The sequence below is a fragment of the Falco naumanni genome, chromosome 6 (genome assembly GCF_017639655.2).
Source record: "Falco naumanni isolate bFalNau1 chromosome 6, bFalNau1.pat, whole genome shotgun sequence".
Lineage (NCBI taxonomy): Eukaryota > Metazoa > Chordata > Aves > Falconiformes > Falconidae > Falco > Falco naumanni.
The window spans coordinates 3,908,238-3,930,495 of NC_054059.1; the positions used below are offsets into that span (position 1 = coordinate 3,908,238).

Below are 22,258 nucleotides of genomic sequence, written 5' to 3' on the forward strand. Positions count from 1 at the left end.
CTGAACCACAGTTCAGGAATCAGTCTGAGATCTTTAAGGAATTTAATACCTATTCATTTACATCTAGGAATCTAAACCTTAAAAATTTAATCCCGGTAAAAAAACAATGATACTCAAATTTCTAGAAACCTTTTTCTTTTTTTTTGGGGGGGGGGGAGGGGGGATGGTTTTAAAAGGATTTGACTAACAAAAGGTTACCAGCATATTACACCATCGATGTGCTCCTGATAAGGATCTGACCACATGGGAAAAGATTAACTTTTTAATGAAATAGTTAAAGCATTCATGGAGGGTAGAAGACACTAAACTGGCATATTAACTTTTAATTTAGTTTGTTTGTTTGCTTAAAATTTTCAGCCATGTGGGGCCACTCGTCTACATATTCTAACAGAAGATATTTGTGTTGGTGATGTAGAGTCCTTGACAAGAAGGTAACTAGGTGTTGCAACATCTATTGGAACAACTTTTAAACATCCTTAACAGCCTCAGCCTAGGCATCTAAGCATAACAGTGACTATGACCACAGCAAGCAGTGTGGCAGCCACCCCTGGAACCAGGGTGCCAAAGCATTTAGTTTCAGAATCAGCAGAGCTACCCAGGAACATTTTGAAGAGGCAATGAAAGGCACCACAAGTCTGGTTCATTTAAAAACATCTGATCTTCTTTCTGGTTAAACATTATATAAAACCTTTCTCAGCTCAGAAAAAAGGCTCAAGAAAATAACTCCCCGGCTGTTTTTTGCTGATAACTAGAAGCACTAGGAGAAAGCTGTAACTGCATTCTCCAGGAATTCCTGACTACTAGCCAAAGCAGCACTCAATATTATATGACAGTAACAAGACTCCTCTTAATAATACTGTAATTCATGCATGAAGACACTTTCACATATGTTTCATAGCTAAGCTTGCTTAAAATGCATGATATCTGTTTTGCAGGTCTTACAGATATTTGATATGAATCTAGAGAAGTACATAATCTTCAGTTTAAGCCATCTAAAGGGCAGATATTAAAAACTGATGAAAGCAAGTAGAAATTATATTATGTCTTCCTCAATCCCGCTTAATACAACAGATTGTAAAAATCAGAATGGGGCTAAAAGGATTGAAGTTTTTGTCTACAAGTGGCTCCACAAACTCCTGTACAGAAATTATCCCTGAAAGCAGAAGATTTACACATAAGTCTAGTTGTATTGTGTTCACCAAGTTCACCATGCTTTCAGACTGTGACCTATTACTGTCTCCTTCCACTAAAAGAAAAGAATTTACAATATACTTTATTGATAAGAGGAAGAATAGAATAGAATAGAATAGAATAGAATAGAATAGAATAGAATAGAATAGAATAGAATAGAATAGAATAGAATAGAATAGAATAGAATAGAATAGAATAGAATAGAATAGAATAGAATAGAATAGAATAGAATAGAATAGAATAGAATAGAATAGAATAGAATAGAATAGAATAGAATAGAATAGAATAGAATAGAATAGAATAGAATAGAATAGAATAGAATAGAATAGAATAGAATAGAATGGAACAAAATAATTTCAGTTGGAATGGACCTACAACAATCATCTAGTCCAACTGCCTGTCCAGTTCAGGACTGACCAAGTTATAGCATGTTAAGGGCATTGTCTAAATGCCTCTTAAACACTGACAGCCTTGGAGCATTGGCCACCTTTCTAGGAAGCCTATTCCAGTGTTTGACCACCCTCTTAGTAAAGAAATGCTTCCCAATGTCCAGTCTAAACTTCTCCTGCACAGCTTTGCACCATTACCATGTGCCCTATCGCTGGACACCAGCGAGAAGAGCTCAGCACCTCCCTCTCCGCTTCCCCTCCTCAGGCAGCTGTAGAGAGCAACGAGGTCGCCCCTCAGCCTCCCTTTCCCCAAGCGAGACAAGCCCACAGTCCTTAGCCGCTCCCTGTAGGACGTTCCTTCCAGCCCTTGCGCCAGCTGTGTTGCCCTCCTCTGGATGCATTCAAGGACCTTCACAGCTTCTCAAATTGTGGGGCCCAGGACGGCACGCAGTGTTCAGGGTGAGGCTGCACCAAGGCTGGATACAGCAGGACAATCACCTCTCCTGCGGCTGGTCACAGCGTGTCTGACGCACCCCAGGGTGCCGTTTGCCCTCCTGGCTGCCGGGGCACCCTGCTGGCTCACATGGAGCCCGCTGTCAGCCCGCACCCCCACCCCTTCCCTCGGGGCTTGTGTCCAGCCACTTCTCTCACAATTTGTACTTGTGTCCAGCATTACTCCGTCCTAGGTGCAGCACCTGGCACGTTGACTGGTTAAATTTCATCCCATTAATCATAGCCCAGTGCTCCAGTCTATCTAGACCCTTCTGCAAGGCCTCTTGCTCCTCAAGAGAGTCACCAGCACCTCCCAGTTTGGTATCATCAGCAAACTTGCTAACGGTGCATTCAGCTCCTGCATGCAGATCACTGATAAACATATGGAACAGCACTGGCCCTAGAACTGAGCCCTGAGGAACACCGCTGGTGGCCGGTCACCAGCCAGATGTAGCCCCATTCACTGCAACCCTCTGAGCCCTGCCCTTCAGCCGGTTCTTCACCCAGCACACCATGAACCCGCTCATCCTGCAGCTGGACAGCTTCAGAAGGATGCTGTGAGTGACAGTACCAAAAGCCCTACTTAAAACCCAGAAAAACTACATCTGCTGCCTTCCCTTCATCCACTAAGCTATGAGTTCAAACCAGAAAAAAATGCAGAAAAGGTCTGACATCATGAAAGTGTCTTCAAAAAGAAAATGTTACTTACATGGAAGCTCTCAAAAAAAGCTACTTGTACAAGTAGAATGTAGAATCATAGAAAAAGATTGGGCCAGACATCTATTATTCCAAACCTCTGCTTAAGAAAGGGCTAACTTTAAACTTAAATCCAGTTGCCTAGAGCCTTGTTTAGCTAAACTAAAATTATCAAAACTGAACACACCCCTATGCAGCAAGGCAACCATCCCAGATCCCCCAACAATTTTTCTTGCTTATTAGACCTTCTAAAAGTTCTGGCAGATAAAGGAAATTCAAGAATTCAAATTATGCCTGCTAAAGAAAATAAGTAATTTGGCATGTGTTCCTCTGCTCTATCATTGTTGCTAGGACAGTGAAAGTTAGGTACAGCACTGTGTGAGCAGAAGCCACAGCCCAGAACCTACCTAGCAGGGCAAAGCTGTCCACCATAGGATGAACATTATGTGCTAAAAGGAAGATCTTCAGGATTAGTCTGCAGTGCTCAGCAAGCCACAAGAAATATCAAACAATAAGAAGCTACAGATAGTTAAGGTTTGAAAAAAAATGGTCAAGATGAAGTGGGAAAACCACTAAACTTTTTTTGACAAAATATTCACTACCAACCACTTGATTGGATCTGACACTTAGCTTGATCTCATGATTCTATAAATCACATCTGCTTTGTCACAAAAGCCACAATAATTCTAAATACTGAATTTAATTTTTCTGTCTGGTGTGTAATGGCTCAGAACTTCTGCATTTTGTAATCACTGTAATGAGTACAACTGTGCTTATAGGTCACATAACACCTGCTCATAAGGAGAAATATATCAGAGAACTGTCGTAACTACCTAGCCTCTCACTGATGCTTTACAACTCGCCTATTGTATTTTCCCTGTATCTTTCTGAACAAACTTCTCTGTCAAAGCCATTTCTCCAACTGTTTAATTAACAACCAGGTAGAGCTGATTAATTAGCTAGTTAGAAGTGAGCCATCAGGGGAAGCTGGAATGAAAAAAGGGCTCTAATGGTACTTCACTTTCAAAAGACCAAAACCTGCTTCCCAAATAATCTTTCAAATACTTTTTTCTTTCCTCTAAAAGTGCCCATGTGCGCTGCTGAAGTTAAGGAAGTACCAACTTCTCCATTATAAACCCATTTCGGAGCTCCTGTACCTTCTGAGCAGCTGAACCAATTCACCTCAAGTTAAAACAGCTTACAAGGTTTCAGCTCAAAGGATTTTATTTTTTTTCCCCCAGAGAGCACTGAGCAGGTAAAAAATTATTTCTGTATGTAGGGGGTGGGGGTGGGGGTGGGTAGTTGTGGTGGTCTTTGTTCTTTCTTACCATTCTATAATTCAAAAAAACTCTTGCATTGTTCTTTTCAAAGATGACATTTTGCCATCCCCTAACATAAAGGAATTTAGCATTTGCAAAAAGGAAACTAAATGGAATGGCTGTGCAGCTGGTGATACACCTTGAAATTCAATAATTCTTTGTGAGCAGTAATTATTCCTTTGCACATTTGGTTGCACTGAAGAGCCATAGGGATCCATGAAGCTCACACTGCAGGTAGCACAGGAATGGGTGACACTAAGGCACTTACGTTGGGGTAACATTTTTCAAGCAGAGATCCAGACAAATGGAATACTGTAGGTACAGTACCTGTTCATCACCTAGTATCTTCTACAATGGAGGCTGGTGTTTTCCAAAACTAGTAAATAAAATGAAAATGTTTCTGGGAGGAAGCACTTCTATAATGAAAAAGTGATCCACAGAATGTTAAGTGATTCTGCTTAAAGCAGTCTGAACTTCCTTCTACCAATTTACGGTCCCAGTTCAGGCAAGCCTGGAATCCACAGTACATTTGTTATTCTTTACAGCTGCTCACTCTGTAAATACTGTTTCATGTCCCAGTGATTTTTTTTGGTTCAACAAAACTCTGTTGAACTCGTCTTCTCTGCTTTTGATCCTCTTCTGTATATTCATGACCTTCCTCACATATGGCTAGTTCCATTTAATTCACCAACAGAGGGAGAACAGGTCACACGCATTTTAAGAGCTGGACTCCAGGTATGTGCTTTCTGAGTTTCCTTTTGTATCAACGCCAAAATTAGGCTTTAAAAAAAGGTAAGCACATATTTTTGCAGTTATGTCTTGTGAAGATACCATCTATGCTTTATTTCCTCCTTTTTCCACAAAAGCAGCCACAAAGTTTGATATCTCAGAATGAGAAGAGGGAGCAGGGTGGCATCAGCAAATCCCAGGAAACAGTTTTTAATAGTATTTCTGTCTATCACCTTGCATGTGCTCTAGGGTAGATCATTTGCTCACTCAAAAGTTTCGGTTGTTCTCCGTAGCAAAAGGACAACATTCTCATTCCTGTTAAATGGCTCCAAGAGCTTCAAGGCAATATTCTGTGTTAATATCAAATGTTGCTATTTCTACTCAACTGGGTATATTTTTAAAGTGTTTTCTTGATACGTTTGCACATGATAAGGAAGTGTTAAGGATGCAAAACCTTTCACTGCAGATGTGCTCTTGAGTGTTGCTTTTTCTGGATGCATTCTTGTTTCCTGTCCAATGTTCTATCCACAGGGATGAAATGCAGCCTTTGAAAGCATGTCATAAGAAAGAGGAATCATTCAGTTCATGCAATCAATCAGAGTCACTCACTATCATCTGGTAAGAGGATACCAGAATTCGGAGTTTGATCTCAATAAGAATAGTATGCATCAATTTATTTCACCAGAATCACACCAGGATTATACTTATGAAAAGTAGAATCTGATGATAGAACTTGAATTCTCCAAAGGCAAGAAAAGCAGGTTATAGCGATAAAAGTATTACTTAGATGTATGAGCTCTCATAAGAACAGGAACTTACCTGCCTTCGTGGACATGACCCTTTGCAGATTTGACCCTATTCCCTGTCCCAACGGTCTGACGTAGGTGAGGCTGCATGCATGGTGTTGCATTCTTCTATCTTGCTCATATTACAGCCTCTGTAAGAAACCAGCACATTTACGGTTCATTTGTAGAGGATTATAGAATCATAGAATTGTTTATGTTAGAAAAGACCTTTAAGATCATTGAGTCAACAACTCCTTAAGCACCACATCTGTACATCTTTCAAACACCTCCAGGGATGGTGATTCCACCACCTCCCTGCACAGCCCCTTCCGATGCTTGAACACCCTTTCAGTGAAGAAAATTTTTCTAATATCCAACCTAAACCTCCCCCAGTTAGATAGGCAGGGAAGTTACTAACTTGTGTCACTGCAACTGGCTATTCCAAGGTATTTCTAATTCTCTTGGTTTAACTGCTATAAGCTGTTTCTGTTATGGAAAAGTGGCAGAGGTCGTACAATTATCTTAGCCACTATGGTTTTAAACAGCTGAAACTTGGATGTACATGCTGTTCTTTACAGTTTCTATGACATGGATGGAGCATCTGCCAGAAGGTAAGAGTTCATAGATAGAAAGTCCATTACGGGATGACAATATTAAACCTTTCATAGGAAACCAAAAACCTTATGTCATCCATACAAAAGCTCAGATACACAATGTCCTAAGAAAGGAAGAGCAGACAAAGATAACATCATGGTCCCATATTTGCCCACTCATGCTGGATGAATGGCATTGACCTGTAAGGCAGGAGTAAAGTGGATTAATGGAAAACTTGTCAGTCATTACGTTAATCATGTTGAGAAACTTTTTAAGAGAATTGCTCTGAATGTAGATGGAGACCACACTAACTGGCAAGTAGGTTAGCACAAAACAGATAACTCTCAGATCCATCTTTTCCTGTAAAACAAAGTTCTTTACTTCTATCTGTCAAGTACAAGTACTTTATGTTACAGTGCAGATCCATAGTTTAGCTTCACTCCAGTGCTCACTACCCCAGAGTTTGTCTTACTATGTGCCTCCTGTGATACAGTTGTGTTGCTGTTCATTCCACATTTGAATCAGAGTTCTGTCTTTGACCAGTAGTACTACAGGAAAGTATTAAAACATAAATGCTATTCAACCTATTCAATGCTGGGTTTTCTCCTTGAAATTGGAGTTTTCCCACAAGATTTTTAATTACATGCAGTTCAAAACTTTTAGCTGGACTTTAAGGGGAGAATAATCTTGAAGGTTACTCTAGCTGGTTTTCTGCACTAGTTCTTGAAGGCATTTGGGAGCACCTGAACAAGTAGATCCTCATGGTGTTTGAGGACTGTGGTGAATGAGAAATGTACATGTTACAGCTTCATAAATTCTGTCAAAACAACTCAATACCAGTAAGTTCACACACTCAGCCTGCTGCAAATGCAAGGTACTTTGGCTTACCTTAAACCTCCATGTAAGGCACAGTCATTTGCAAGGCATTTAGCCTCTGTCCAAGGTACAAAAACATACAACCCACTAGGGCCCTCTTGCCTTCATGTTTGGATTTGTTTCCCCCCCTAAGAACATCCTTTGAAAAAACCACTTTTTTCTTTTCTTTTCTTCCCACTAAATGAAATGCAGGGCAACTCACTTTCAGCTAAAACTGTAATTAATTCATAGTCCCGTGTCTAAAGTAACACAGCCAGGCAGGAATTGGTTCTCGGCTCTTCATACACAATGCCCTTGGGACCCCTCCCAGACTATAGTTATGTGATTGTACCCTTCCCACAAAGATGAGTCGCAGGGAAGCAAGAACAGAACTTTTTATTCATTACAAAATATATAAATGTAACTGATTGAGGTTTTACCATTGGAAATGAAGAGTCGACGTTGGGTGCAGAAGAGGGTTGGAATTGGAAAAGTGATCACAGATAAGAAAGTAAAATATGGTAATTTCTATGTTTGGTCTCTTGAGAGCTTGTCAAAATAAATATATTCAGAGACCACATGCAGATGGTCTCATCATTTTAGGCATTGTGCACAACCATATGAAAAAGGGATTAGCACAACAGAAATAAACAGGCCTTTTCTTAGCTCTTACAAAGACATAAGGGAAGGGAGGAGAAGAATGTGTCTCCTAATTAGAAGAAAAACAAAAAAAATTACTGGACTGGAAAAAATAAAAGAATAAAAAGCAGAAAGCACACTCAAACTTTCTACTGAACTTTTAAAAAGGAATCACAATGAGGACATATTTGTAGTAGATATTCTTAGAGATAAGTCCTATTTTTCTTTGCTCAAGGGAGAACAACTTTTTTTCTGTGTCTGTGCCAGCATCAATGCTAAGACATAAGTTACATGTTCAAGCAATCAATTCTTTTTCAGTCTGAGATAAAAAACTTCCTTAATTCTGTGCTTGGCTGATGTTTGTATGTTAGTTTAATGAAAGAGAATAATTTCTGAGGATACATAAGGTATCTCCACCGTATTACAACCTGTACTATAGCCAAGCTTCTAGTACCTTGACGCTACTGTGGTATGTATCTCCATAATGCATCCCAGATTAATTTTCACTGTTGAAAGTATGTTTATACTTTCAGAAATAATTCCTTGTGCTTTGTTCCTTCGCTTAAAGGAAAGAATTTGCAAACAATTATAACAGAGGTAGCCAAATGCTGGTTCCTGACCTTCATGATATTTCTAAGCAGAGAGCATAGCAGTCCTGTGCCAGGCAGTGGAAGAAGGGGTGTCAGTGCAATGCAACGTCAATGTCTCTAGGTCACTTTGGTTGTGACTCTACATCCAGAGCCATCCTGCCTCTCCTGCAATGGAGCAGTAAGAGTCCCTCAGGAACTACTGGATCTCCTGCTTGTAAGATACAGTGGAGATGCTGAATTCCTTGGCTTTCTGAGTTACGCAGCATACATATGTTGCTTTCAGTGGTATGTTCTTGGCTAATGGCTCATGGAATGAGGAAAAGGGGCTACACCACAAAACTTCTGAGATATATACCTTTAAAATAGTCTATAAGACAGAATAACTGTGTAATGTTACAGCTAAAAGTTTCCAGAACATTTAGGTGCCCCCATACCCCTGCTCTACATTCACAAACTTTTCAAAAGTTTGCACTTTTGAGAGTAGAAGAAGCCTTCCTTAACACCTTTGTAAATTCAGGCCCTACCACTCATAAACGTTTAATTAACTGTAGGATCCTCTTTCCGAAGGACTTCTGAAATCCTTGCCATTTTTCCACAGCACCATAGATAATCATAAAGCAAGGTCCTGTTTTTAGAGTGTAAATCTTATTTGATAACCTGCATTCCTGAAAGCCTATTGAAATCAATGGAATATCTCTCAAATGCATGCTTCACCATTTATTATAGATTTGTGTATATACAAAAGCTAAAAAACAACTGGGTATCTTGGTGGTCATAGGTCACTACATTTCACCCAGCTACCCTTGCTTTTGCCGTTTCGGGTTTATGCTTAACTGAAACATGCTTTCTGGAAAGACACCCATCCTTGGGTTGAGGCCATGGAGAATCTAGTATTTCCTTCAGCAGTATCCTGTAGTGCTTAATATCAATGTTGTGAAAATTGTAGGGTTTTGTTTTCTTTGTGTATTTGGCTTCAGCTTTCATACATTGATTATGTCCTCTGCTATAGTACGCCCTTTTGATCTCAGATTTTGGTCTTTTTCTTGGGTTTTTGTGAGTTGTTTGTTGTTTGGGTTTTTTTTTATATGTCTCTGTCTCTAAGTCATCAGTAAACACTGTAAGCAGGTTGCCTCTACAACACCTTTTCAATGATTTAAACTGATTAAAGTCTTCAAGCCTTCCCCTGCAGACCATTTCTTTCCAATGACCACTTTTATGGTTTTTTTTCCTCCACACTCTTCAGTTTCCAACTTCACGTGGAAGATATGGAGACCAGAACACTGTGAAATATATACATTAATCTATACAATGCAAGGGAGCCAATTGTTTTAATTCCATTAATTGCTTAACCTGTTTTCACATGCAACATCTTGTAAGGCCCTTTTTGTCATAATATTAAGATGACCCCAAGAAAAAAATTGTCATCAAAGGGTTTCTCACATTAGGTATTTAAATCCATACCCACTAGTTCAGTCTGGTTTTAGCTGAGACCATCTCAGCATGATCTCTGTGTTCAGCAATTCTATATTTATTATGTACCTGGGAACATCTTGACTTACATGAATGCCTTTTTTTCAGTTTCCCCTTTGATTGACTCCTGCATGGTGCAACAGTCTCCTTGACAGTAGTGATTTCAGAGGACTTATCACTTCAGGTAAAATAAAACTTAAATACTGCCAAACATTCTTGAACATATGTTAATGATGCTTGATTTATTATTAGTGCAGAGTCCAGCTGGAGAAGTAGGATCAGTGCATTAACCCTGTTCTATTGATAAAAACCGACCAAAGGCTGAGAGCCTCCCTTCAGTGATGTGGCCCTTTGAGCTTCCCAGGGTGGTGGTTCACATGAAAACTCAGGACTAAGCAGAGACATACATATTAAGATAGGAAATGGTCCTGGGATCTGATTAGTATTTTTAATAAACTTCCTTTATTATGTCAAAGCTTTGTCTGTCTGTACTGAACTTTACAGGTTTTGCAGTGTGAGAAGGTCTCAGTTTCTCAAGGAAACCTAGACAAACTCTGAGCAAGTTCTCGTCCTTTGTCACAAGAAAAACCCACTTCACCCCAGCCCCCCCAAAAAAGCAGCTCAGAGGGGTTGCTTAAAGCCATCAGCCTCCCGTGGGTTGCAGGACAGAGAGGTGGGGCTGGGCTGCCTGTGTTGAGGAGCAAGTCAGCCAAATCAGCCTACAAGCTCAAAAGAGAAACTGCTGTGGAAGTTGTAGCTGAATGCCCTGTCTCCCAAAGGAGGACCAAGGAATCAAATCTGCACAGACAGGGAAGCTTGTGCAAGTACTGTGTCATCCAAGTCACTCGCTGTAAAGTTCTAGCACAAAACTGGTGGTAGTGGTGTAAGAGGAGGCCCCTCACACTCCGAGGGTTGAGTTCATAAGGCATCTCTCACCATTAATAAAAGGCAGAGACTCAGTAATTGAGGTGGAAGGGACAAAACATCCTGAAAAGCCCCTGCCATTTGCTCTTACATGTACAAAAAGTCCAGAGGATGAACTTTGTTAGAACTAAAGCAGAACTGAAACATTTTTAGGGAAATAGTCTGACTTTACACCCCTTCATAAAACTAGGCAGCAATGCCGTTTGCCCCCCTGCTCCCTCTGCCAGTGTTTTTCCAGGTTCCAGGGTCAGTGCACCGCGAAATCCCCTGCCATACCAGGGGCCACAAAGGGGTCAAAATGCTCCCTCACACAGTTACCCTTTCGCTCTGAGTATTCATCTTATACTTTGACCACTTTGCTAGATCAATAGGACTAAGCTTTTCCACATGGGAGATATGTATGTCTTTGTCTGTAGCTGAACGTTTTTTGAGTATTTCTGGGTTTATTTAGCTCTTCAGTTGGACACAAAGAACCATGTCAAAAAGATGAGAAACATTTGAAAGCAAACTCTGTACTTTCATCACAGGCTTTCTGCTCTAACCTTCAATTTTAGTAACAGACTTGTGGCTCCATAACTGTATACACATAAGGAAAAACTTTTGACCTCTGTCCTTCCTCGTAACTGTATTAAAAGGCAAAAAGCTTTTACTTTTTTTTCTCATAAGGAAGATTTCCTTCCCTTTGAAGATATTCTATCAAGATAAAATATTCTTACATCAATGGTTCAATATACTTTCACATAAACATACTTCATTTTGTTTCCACGTCAATCTAAAGGGAGTAAGGATGGAAAACTCAGAAGCTGATTTTAATAAATCAATAATAATGATCCTATCCTGTTTAAGCTTCTACATGTGCTACTTGGTATAGAATAACCTCAAGCTAAGAGAGTATTCAATGAAACCCTTCCAGAAGGAACATGGATTTGAATTTAACAGTGAGAAACTTTATATTTACAACATGGCAGATGCTGGAGATGCTATCTGTAACATAAAAGCTTTAAAAAACATTAAGACTAAAGTAAACAAGGAGAAGTACAAGCAAGTGTTCAGCAACTACGCTGGAATTTGCACCGAGATGGCAGTAATCAAAGAAACATCCATTCAGACTGGGTGAGGACTGAAACACTAACTGTTTTCATCTGCATTTGAAAAGAGTTTTAGCCCTGAGATCAGATCCCAGGGTTCCTGTCCTGGTGAATTTCTTCTATGGGAAACCTAAGGGCAGAGATTTCTCTTCTCTCAGGTCAGAGAATAAGGGAAGAATACAATTGATGAGACAATTTCTACTTTCTCCCATCATCTGTTTCTGTGTAGAAAATTTAAAAATGATAACGTGAAAAAAAACAGACCTTGTGGAACCTAAGTGTTGGCACAATGATCAATGTGGGGGACATTTCCTTATCCTTAAAATTGAGAAGTGACATCTCAATATATGATGATATGGAGAAATAGTGTGAAATGGGGACAATGGACATGGATTGTGATTGTATATGTCTGCTCAGGAATGTGGGTACGGTGACTGGTCATGGGTGCGGTGTCTGGTCACATAGGCACACAGCTCTGAGGAGACACCTACCCTTCTTCCTCTGACAAAGGGGCTATTTATAAAAAGGATGAGAAAAGGATGAGAGACATCCCAATGTTATCTAGAGGGAGGGAGTGCTAAGTCTTGCTGGAGAAGATCAGATGGTCACAAGGACATGAATCACCTACAAACCTGCAAGACCACCACATTCCAGGAAACGGACTGATAAGCTAATTAACATGAAGCAAGAGTAAGCGGGTTTAGGTAACGAATATGTATAGGCATTAATTGAATATTCATTTGTTTTATTGTATAAATGTGGGATGGTTCATCACTTCGGGCATGCACGCTTGTGGAGGAGCGATCCCCCGTGCATCTGCGCGCAATAAACATACCTACTTTATAACTTTCGAGTTATAGCATCTAATTCTGCACGTCAATGATGCCTGAGAAAAATTAGCTAAGATTCCAGGGATAGAAAAGAAATCTGTCTGTAAAGGCTAATGGTGGCATTTACACCAAAATGTCATGACGTTTGGGATCTAACTACAGCCTGGCCAGGGCTTCTAGTACCCCTGAGGTTGGATTGCAATCCCCAGCTCCTTTGTGTTCTCCTTCAAACTCTCCCTTTCCTAGAACAGCCAATTTCAGAGTTCTTAGAATGTCAGATCTATGCGTGCGCATGGCTCAGTAAGGGCATCTCCACCCATACCTCTATGCTCGAGCTACACGTTGACCTGTTTTAAGACGGAGGTAACGACAAAGTTAGAATAAAGCAAGACCTCAGATGTTTTTTACCCCCTGAGCACTGTAACAAGGATAATTTGTTTATTGTGTTCCGTGGGTGCTTTCAGCAGTAAGTGAGGTTGTTTCAGCCTTAATAGACAGTTGAGTTGGACACCATTTTCTACAGCTGCAAGAAAAAGCTAAAATTAAAACCTCACAAGGGCAGCTCACCCGGTGAAGGGGAAGTCTTTTACTGCTCAACAGTGACACCTCTTGATATTCCCCAGAATGTTACTGATGACCTTCAAAGACAACTTGATGCAGTCTGCAGGACAGTGTACTGCAGCAGCGCAGGTCTCCCGAAGGGAATGTTTTTCTTTCTTGGTTTGTCCAGGAAAAAGCAGCTCGGCACCTAACCTAATGTGCCAATGCGAGAGGCTCAGGGAAGGAGAACGGTTATAGGGGACCAGCTCAGAACATTGAATCTGTACCCTCAGAAAACGCTGGTGTTTTGATATAGGCCTTTGTCATGAAATTGGAAAGTTTTAAAATTCTCACAGAAGTACTGAAAAAGGCATTTTATCAGCTTTGAGCTTTTTCTCTGAAATGTTAATAGTTTGAACACGAATGTTGAAATCAATATCTTCCCTGAAAAAAATTTATTCATTCAAACCCTACTTTTTGTCAGAATTTTTTATTATCAAACTTTTCATATGCATATTTTCCACAAAAAGCTATACCCAAATGTCAGCAAAGAATCTGACTGCTTGCATATTCAGTTAAATAGACATTTTAATAGCTGTAATTCCATTTGTTAACTCTTCCAAGTGCTACTATACTGCAAACGAGAATTCAGGTTTTTAAAATTGCTGAAGAACTGAAAGGTAGAACTAAAAGGAAACCAAGCTTTAACAAGTATCCTTCCAGCAGGATATGGAATATGGCCTACCTTGCTGGTAGCTGGGTTAGCTGGCTCTGAGACTGTATTTGGGACCCAGCCATGAAAAGTTTAAATAATCATCCTTTCAGGGCCAAATACTGAGTATTAGAAAGAGGAATTTTGGCTCACATTTATCTCTGTAACAGATGTTGATTGGCCAGCTGAAATTTGTTCATGCATTTTATGAGTAAGTGTACCCTTTTGCCAATTCAACAGAAGCATTTGTGAGAAATCCAAATACATACATTTCTGCCTGAGCTCTAGCTTTATTCTGCTTATGGTGCAAGTTCATTAGTGAAATAGCTGTAGATCAACTGAAAATAGCTTGGCATTTAAGCATCCTTCACTGGCACCAACTAGCATTATGGAATAACAAGATCTATGAAGAAAATCTCTGGGGACAGTAACATAGATAGGAAATGTGTGAACTAAGAGTTAATTCCTAGCTAATAAATTCTCAAGACACTGGAATGACCTAATTGTGAAGGGGTTTAATAATTGAGTGCCAATAACAGACAGATTGTAAATTGGAAGGTTTGTTTCAAAACCAGCAAAAACTACACAGAGAAAATGTAACAGTAAAAGAAAAAGTGCTAACCTACAGGGAAGGAAATCTGAAAGCTGTAGGGAAGATTTAGAAGCAGCAGTGGTTTTAAGGGCACACTTTTATGTCTGCCATTATGTTTTAAGTGGAGTCTTAAACAGTGCCTACCAGTAAAATGTTGATACTTCATTGTTTGTAAGAAATCAGCTGTTACTTTTGTCTAGTAGTAGAGTAAGCCTTGGTACTAAAAATCTGGAATGCACACTATGCCTGCACACCGTAACAAAACCCTGCTGTCCAAGCTTTGCAGTATGTCTTGGAAGTAAGCAAATGTGAAAAAGCACATCAGACATGGAGAAAACAAAACCCCAGAGGTGAGACACGTGACTGAAAATGCTTCTTATTTCTGGGCAGTGGAACTTACCATTTTAATGATGACAGGGTTATTTGCTGAAATATTTCAAGAAAGGCTTATTGAAAAATCTTTTGGACTTAACCTCTCTATATATACACATGGGGACATCTAAATAGAGCCAGGAATATTTTAATGCTGATTTTTGCAATCACCCCTTCCTGCTTTCAGGGATCTTTATATGGAATTAAGAGGGTAACAGTATTTAATTTTGGGAGTTGAGTGTTTTATCTGGAAGTGGATAAATTCCATTCCTCTGCAGTTGAAATGGGAACACTTTCATATAATGAACAGCTTCTGAGTAAAGACCCAGAGACTGGTCTTTTGGTGGTTTTTGAGAAGAGAAATATTTAAGTTTCCACTTGTCTCTTTTCGGCACATATAGGTAGATTTAGTTTTTTGAGCAGACTTCAGCCCATGAACACATGAAAAATCACACACACAGAGGAGAGACACAGAGAAAAGAAAAACAAATTAGCCCAACAAATAGAGCACAACATGATACCTGGAATCAAATGGACACACAAGCAGAGACGAAATAAGCCAATACTACTGGAAATTCAAGGCATCTAAAAGCCAAGGATGTATCTTCAGTAACAAGTATTTTCCTTCCTTCTTTGAAATTTGTTGACCTACACATCTGATAACAAGTGGTTACTTTCATTAGTTATGTGCTTATTTTTAAAAAATTGGTTACAAAAGCTCGAACTCATGGTTGTAAGACAATTTACCAATATTCCATTAATCAAAATATCTCTTTAAACTTGTATGCAAACACATCAGTATAGCAGCCTAGACTTCTGGTGGATTTTCTTTTCCTTTACTTTAGACAACTAAAAAATAAAATAAAAAATTAACCATCTAGTCTAAGTCTAAGCTAGCTGTCTGGGCTACCTTTATAATCAAAAGAGAGAGAAGCAGCCAGGCAAAGAGAAGGGCACATCTAGAGAGCCTTTCCCCAGCATCTCTTTTTGCAAAAAGCCCTCACGTAAGATAGCTGGGGATAGCTCTGCCCCCCTCTTCCAGCTACCACTGCAGCCTAAATAACTGAACTGCACCTCTTTTAGCGGGTTACAGCTAGCTAAGAGGAATTTCCAGCCTAAAAGTTACACCTCCACCGTTACTTTTTGACACCTTGTATAATCAGATGCTGCTTGTTTGCTAAAGGCACAAATACTCCATTATTTAAATTGCATAAATGGAAGAGCCAAATGTGTGCTGTACTGTAACATTTCTTTTACCCCAAGTAGCACATCTCTCTTGCTCCTTCTAAACAGTCTGTGTGAGCAGCAAGATAAAACAAAGCATGGAATTTCCTGCTTTTTGTGGTTTCCATTGCTCTGGATTAGACATTAGGAATGGTGCCACTCATAGTGTTTTGGCTCACAGGAAAGACATCATGCTTGCTGTCCCTTCAAAACAAATAATATGCTTTTAAATAAGATAAAGGCAACCCTTCATGTGGGAACCTGATTTTTTTTTTTATCTTAGATATGTATAATTATCAAAAGGACAGTTAAAAAAAAATCACTTTTTTCTTGTTTTTAGAGAGGCCTTGAAGTTATATAACAACAATTGCCCTGTTTCTGATGAACAAGAGATAAAATAATAATCTTAATACATTTTCTTGAAATCTTTAAAGTTTTATAAATTGCCCATGGAGGTTTGTGAACCAAGGTCACTCTGCCTCTTTTCATTCTTTTAATTATCTGGTTCCAGCCTGATACACTAGCCTTACTAATTGGACACAGAGAAATCCCTTATCAGTGAAGTCAGAAAAGGACCCCTGAAAAGGGTGTGGGAGAGTGCTGTAAATCAAAGAAGAGGAACTGAACAGAAGGAAAGCCAATCAACTGTACCCCTCCGAGCTGTGAATTTATAGGAAAAGCAGAGCATGGCTGGCTGGAGGAATACGTGGCCAGCAGGTAGTTACACATGTCATTGACCTCTCCCTGATAGATACTGCTGTGAGGGGAGCCAAATTCAGACTCACACCTGCCCTTAGTTTCTTGGGGAGGGGAAGATTTTAAGAACTGGCTTGGGCTTTGGGGTGTGTAGGTGTTGAATATAGTGCTGTTTGTTCCATTCCCATATCCCTAAGAAGCTCATACATACTCTTTTGAACTCCAGTGAGGGAATTAATTGTCCTGTCCGTAGTTTAACATTTACATGCACATTTGACAGGTGTTATGCACACAGTGAAGTCTGAAGCTCTGTCCTTCTCTATTTAGTAGCAAAAGAAATGTGCATATCTGTAGTATCCCTGACTTTGATTTCTCACCCTTCTCCTTTCCCAGCAATCTTGCACATTCTCCAAGGTTGTTGCTGATCCTTCTCCTCTAAATGATGGTTTGCCATTCAAACAACAACTTCCTTCTATCTCAGGTCTTCCATTTTGACCTTGGATGGTCATGCTAAGCAGTTCACCTTCTCTCCTTACTCATTTTCTAGTATTACACGTGTTTGTTCATCTCCTCTTCCATTTTCCCTGTGTCTTAATGAGTCTCTACAGTTTATATGCCAGTTTCTATATCTGGTTGTTCTGCCCCTAGATATTTTTCCCAGTGCTCAAATGTCAGACAAGCACAGAGATATGCAGATCTATCTCTGGTTTTCACAAGCTGTATTTAATCCACTGTCATAAAGTGTTTCCACCTAAACACCCCCATGTGACCAGCAACCAATATTGTCCTTGAAGTAGAAGGAGCTTATACACAAACTATTTCAGAAATACTGGACTCTATTCACTAGAAAATATTACCAAAACAAAGAAATCCCATTGCAACATCAACCAGAATCCAAAAACTATACAAAGAAAGAATCATTCAGGCTTTCAAAGAAAACACTGGGATGTTGTAGAAGAAAGGACAAGAAGACAATAAAGTCCGCCTTTCTATGTCAATAGAAAAATATAACTACTGTTTCATATGTATGAAAGTTACTTGGTTTTGTTTGTGAGACATAAACCTGAAAATTCTGATCATTTTGATTGCTACAATTTGTGCCCAAAAGGCATGACATCGCTTTAGTGTGCTGTCAAAGTGCTGGAAGGCAGATCATATTCCATTCACCTGCAACTGCTTTTACACTTCTGTTTAACTAACTCTTCCTGTGCCACACTGTTGTGCAGTCGGGATTTACATCCAACTATCCCTAGCTTCTTTCACATCAAATGTTTTGGAGAAAAAGAACTGAAATTGTGAGCACTTGAGACTATGAAAAAGACAACATTCAGGACATAGCTTTCCATAGCTGTTAAAGCGTTACTGTCTGTGCAAGTATGAAAGAATTGACGTTATTGTTGGTTGCAAGATTTCCATGTCCAGAAACATCATTTCATGTGAAATCCTTCTTGTGACACTAATATATACTTGAAAAATACTAGGTAAAAAGTAACAAGTTCCACAATGGACACTGGTACACAACTGGCTATGCTGTTTAAACATGTTCCCTGACATGGTGTTGGTTCAAGTCAGCAAGTGCTGTATACGTGGCTAAAGGCATAAATCTGGCGCTGGAGACCACATCCAACAGGCAGGTTTTTTGCAGCCATTTGTTTTGTAGAGTAAGAGAATTTAAAGCTGTGGACATGCAACTGCTCTGCGCAGCTGACCTCAGTGCTAGACAACAGCCCCAGCACATTTAGCATCTTCTTATGGTAATGGCAAATACCAATTGAAAAGATCAGAGTTGGCTCTATTTATTCAGGATTTGGTGGATTTCTACATTTAGAAATCTGAAATCCTGCCACCCCATAAATTCAATCCTACCACAATTAAATTACAACATTTAAAAACATGAGACTAGCTCAGTATTAGGAAAGAAAATCTGAAAGCTTTCTGATTTTTTTGCCACAGAAGTATAGGGCTATTTTACTTTTTGTCTTAGCCTTACATGCTTTCTTTTAAAAGCAGTTAATAATTTTAATATTCTTGTGCAAAACTTTTCCAAAAGGGTATTATTGCTTGTGTATTTCATTCACACTGCTTCCCAGACCTGCCGATACCTCTTGGGTTTTTTGTGTTTTTCTTCAGCAAAGAGGAATCAAACAACATTAGGCAGAATATTTTAAGGTGGTCAACTCCAGGACAAAACATTAATGCTAAACTATATTTTAGAGAAAGTATTATCATCTCTTAGCTCTTGATTGGAAACTCCTCCAAGCAGACACACATCTCTTACCAGCAAAAGTGATTTTGCCATTGTATTTTGTGCTGACTACATGCATAGAAGTTGAAGTTGTGAATATAGTTGCTTATATTGCTGGTTTTGTCAGTATAAAAATGTCACTAAATGTCATATTTCCTAACTGGCATAGCCATACTCACAAAAATCCTAACATAGATGTGGTTTTAGTCTCCACTATAGTGATAATAAAATGGCACCTTTTTCAGTTGCTGACAGAGTCCTGAGAGATTTGAAGTTTATGTGCAACATGTCCATGGAAAATAGGTATCAGAAGAAAGATCGATCCCATCAAATGCAGATGTTTACAGTGGTGTCTCTCCCATGTCTCAGCTAGTCACTTTTCTAGCTCATCATGTAATGGGCACGTTTGCACGTGAAGTCTGTTACTAGTCTTACACTAGTGAAGCCTTATATTCTAAGACTGGTAAAAATGACAAATAAAGTAGAGATCTAATATGCACTAGATGGAGAATGTCAGGCTCAAATTAGTCATCCACGGTGGACATGCCTGAAGGTAAGATAATGGAGTCCTGTCCCATGTGGCTTAGATGTCAATTGAAGTGTTATTCCACAGAAAACAAGAAAATATTTTATAAAAAGTTTTGTCTCCATTTAACAGATACTCTAGCAGTTATCTAGATGGCTTACTGTTTTTCCCATTTCCTTTGCCATCAACTTCAATAAAAACTTTTAAAAGCTGAAATGCAAGATTTTGTGTCTCATTCAACCTTTATTTATCCAGTTTTGGCTAGTGTCAAAGGTTTGGTGAAACCATAAAAATAAAATTAAAAAATATCAGATATTAATAGACAAAGTTTGAGATGGCTCCTAAACTATGTTTGAGAGGAATTAGAGATGAGTGAACCATAAAGAGCTTGTTCTAATCAAAATAAAAAAGATAAGGTGGACATTTATCCAAACATTTCCACTTCTTTTTCTTCTAGGAATCAGGTTTAGACACTCCTTGATCTCCCTTAACACTGTTTGGCCTGAACTTCAGAATGTTAAAAACTGCCTTTTTTATGGTATTTCAGTGCTTCTAATCCCTGCAAAGATGGGGGAAATAGTTAGCAGGTTTATTTTTAGTTTTGGGCAAAGGTTGAGAACACTTTTCCCATTCTCTCTCAAAAACTGAAATTCAGACTCTACAGCAGAGCAGTGGCGATATCTTCCAGGCTGAGCCCCTCAGTTCCTGAGAGGAGACAATATCCCCCCTCTATTACAGTAGCCAGGAAGAATGAACAGAGGTTCCAGTAATAAATATAGGCACAGAGACGTCTGGTTTCTTTTCTGCCTCAGAAGCTATCAAGAAAATTTAATCAGGCTTTTCTTTTCCAGTCAATCCTCAGATTATTTTAATACTTTCACATTCTGTATTGAAATTCTGTCATCCCCATCACTGTTTTTGCCTGATGGCTGCACGCAGTCATTGCTAAACAATTTGTTAAAGTGTTATATTTTTAGAGAGGTCTGTTCACTTACCATCTAATAGTAATGCCATTTTGCAGGGGTCATAAGGAAAGAACATATTCGTGATGAGCAAAAATCAAATGAATGGCAAGACATAATCATGTTCCTATCTCATTCCCTCTGCCTCTCTATCCTCTTCTAAACAGAGAAAAAATACCACACACCAACCAGATTTTTACCGTATGTAGAGCTAGCCTGGTGTTTTCTTCCCTACGCTAAATTATGTAGTGCTTCTGCAGAAAGTGTGTACAAGAGCTGAATGTAAATCAGAAAAAGATACGACTGTGGAACTAAAAGGCAGCCACTCCTCCCTAAAACCACGTTGGTGTATGACATGTTAGTGTGCCCATCTTATAAGATCGCGGGACTACTGTATCTGTGCATGATAGTAATGAATTTAAAATGCATCCTGACCTTCGTATGAAATAACTGACAGAGTGCTGAATGAATGGGGGGAAAAAAAGGGTGGCTTTACTGCTAGAGAGATAGAGATTCTTTCTACATTAAAATTAATGATATACCATAAAAATCAACTCTTGGGTTTCCTGTGCAGCTGTTAAACGCAGGGCAATATAACAATCTGTATGTTCTGCTCTAGCTTGGGGGTGGGGGGAAGATTGAAAGAGAGAGAGAGAGAAAGATCTCTTTTATTTCTGAATTGGAACATAAATAGCAGCAGCAAAAGAGAAACATACTACATAAAGTTTGACAGGCTTGACTGATCATTCATTTTAGCTCTTACCTTCTGTCTCATGAACCTCTTTCATTGCTCCCTTGTTTATGATGTGCTTGTTAAAAAGAAAACAAAAATCACTTGTTGAACTAATTGTCAGTTTTTAAATACTGCAATGGCTTTTACTGCCATTCTTTACTACCACTTAGATGGTACGCCATACTTGCATTACAGTCTTTTACACAGTATAAAACGAATTACTAAGACTCAGAAAACCCTTTTGGTTTCTCTGTACCTCTAGCACAGGCTTATTGCAGCTATTTTTAAAATTATGCTAAAATAGCCAGTAGATGTGTAATTTACATCTTAAACAACCTTTCTATGACCTTTTGAATCTATAGATATTTATGGAGCCTGGAAGGAACGGTGTTAAAATTAAACTCTGTTTAGCTGAGTGATAGTTTTACATTACACGCTTACTAGAATAGGGTTCCCATTGGGACATAAGGCAGAGAGGAGCGTAACCGAAGTGTAAATCAGTCTCAGCTAATATTTGTAATGCTGTTCTACACCTCTGTTAAGTCTAACACAAACTCACACAAGTGCCACATAACTTATTAATGAGTCAGTCACTGGTCTTTCAAAAAAATTCATGAGTATTAACGATTTGACTACATTCTGCTGCTTTGACTAAATGGCTATTGTAAAAAAGCACTCAGCCTCCTTTCTCACATTACTTATAAACAAAAACTGTTTCTTCCAGTTCATGGGAGACTTGTGAAATGTAGTGAGCACCTTGCCCTGACTTTCAGTGAAAACTGACCCCTTCTGCTTGTTCTGAGCAATTTCTTTTTCTATTTGCAGGCACGTGGAACCATCTTTTCAACTCCACTTTCTAACAGACTTGAGATTTGTAAGAGCAAATCACAGTTAGGCTCTCCCAATGCAAATCTTGTAATTTTAGAAGACCAAAGAGGCCTCTCTCATCCCAGTGGTTTTGAGCCTGCCTTGTAAATTAGAAGGCGATGGTTCTGGTGAAGGAAGGAATATTTTTCTATATTGTGCACTGACGGTGAACAACGCTTGAAGATTCATTCTCAGTTC

At 39.2% G+C, this 22,258-nt stretch overlaps 1 long non-coding RNA gene across 1 annotated transcript; it reads right to left on the reverse strand.

Moving 5' to 3' along the window:
* Positions 1–21,436: 21,436 nt before the first annotated feature.
* Positions 21,437–21,932, reverse strand: LOC121090183. Its single transcript, XR_005828477.1, has 3 exons — positions 21,900–21,932; positions 21,788–21,791; positions 21,437–21,449 (listed from the first exon to the last, which is right to left on the reverse strand). It is a non-coding gene; the product is annotated as an uncharacterized LOC121090183 (long non-coding RNA).
* Positions 21,933–22,258: the final 326 nt, after the last annotated feature.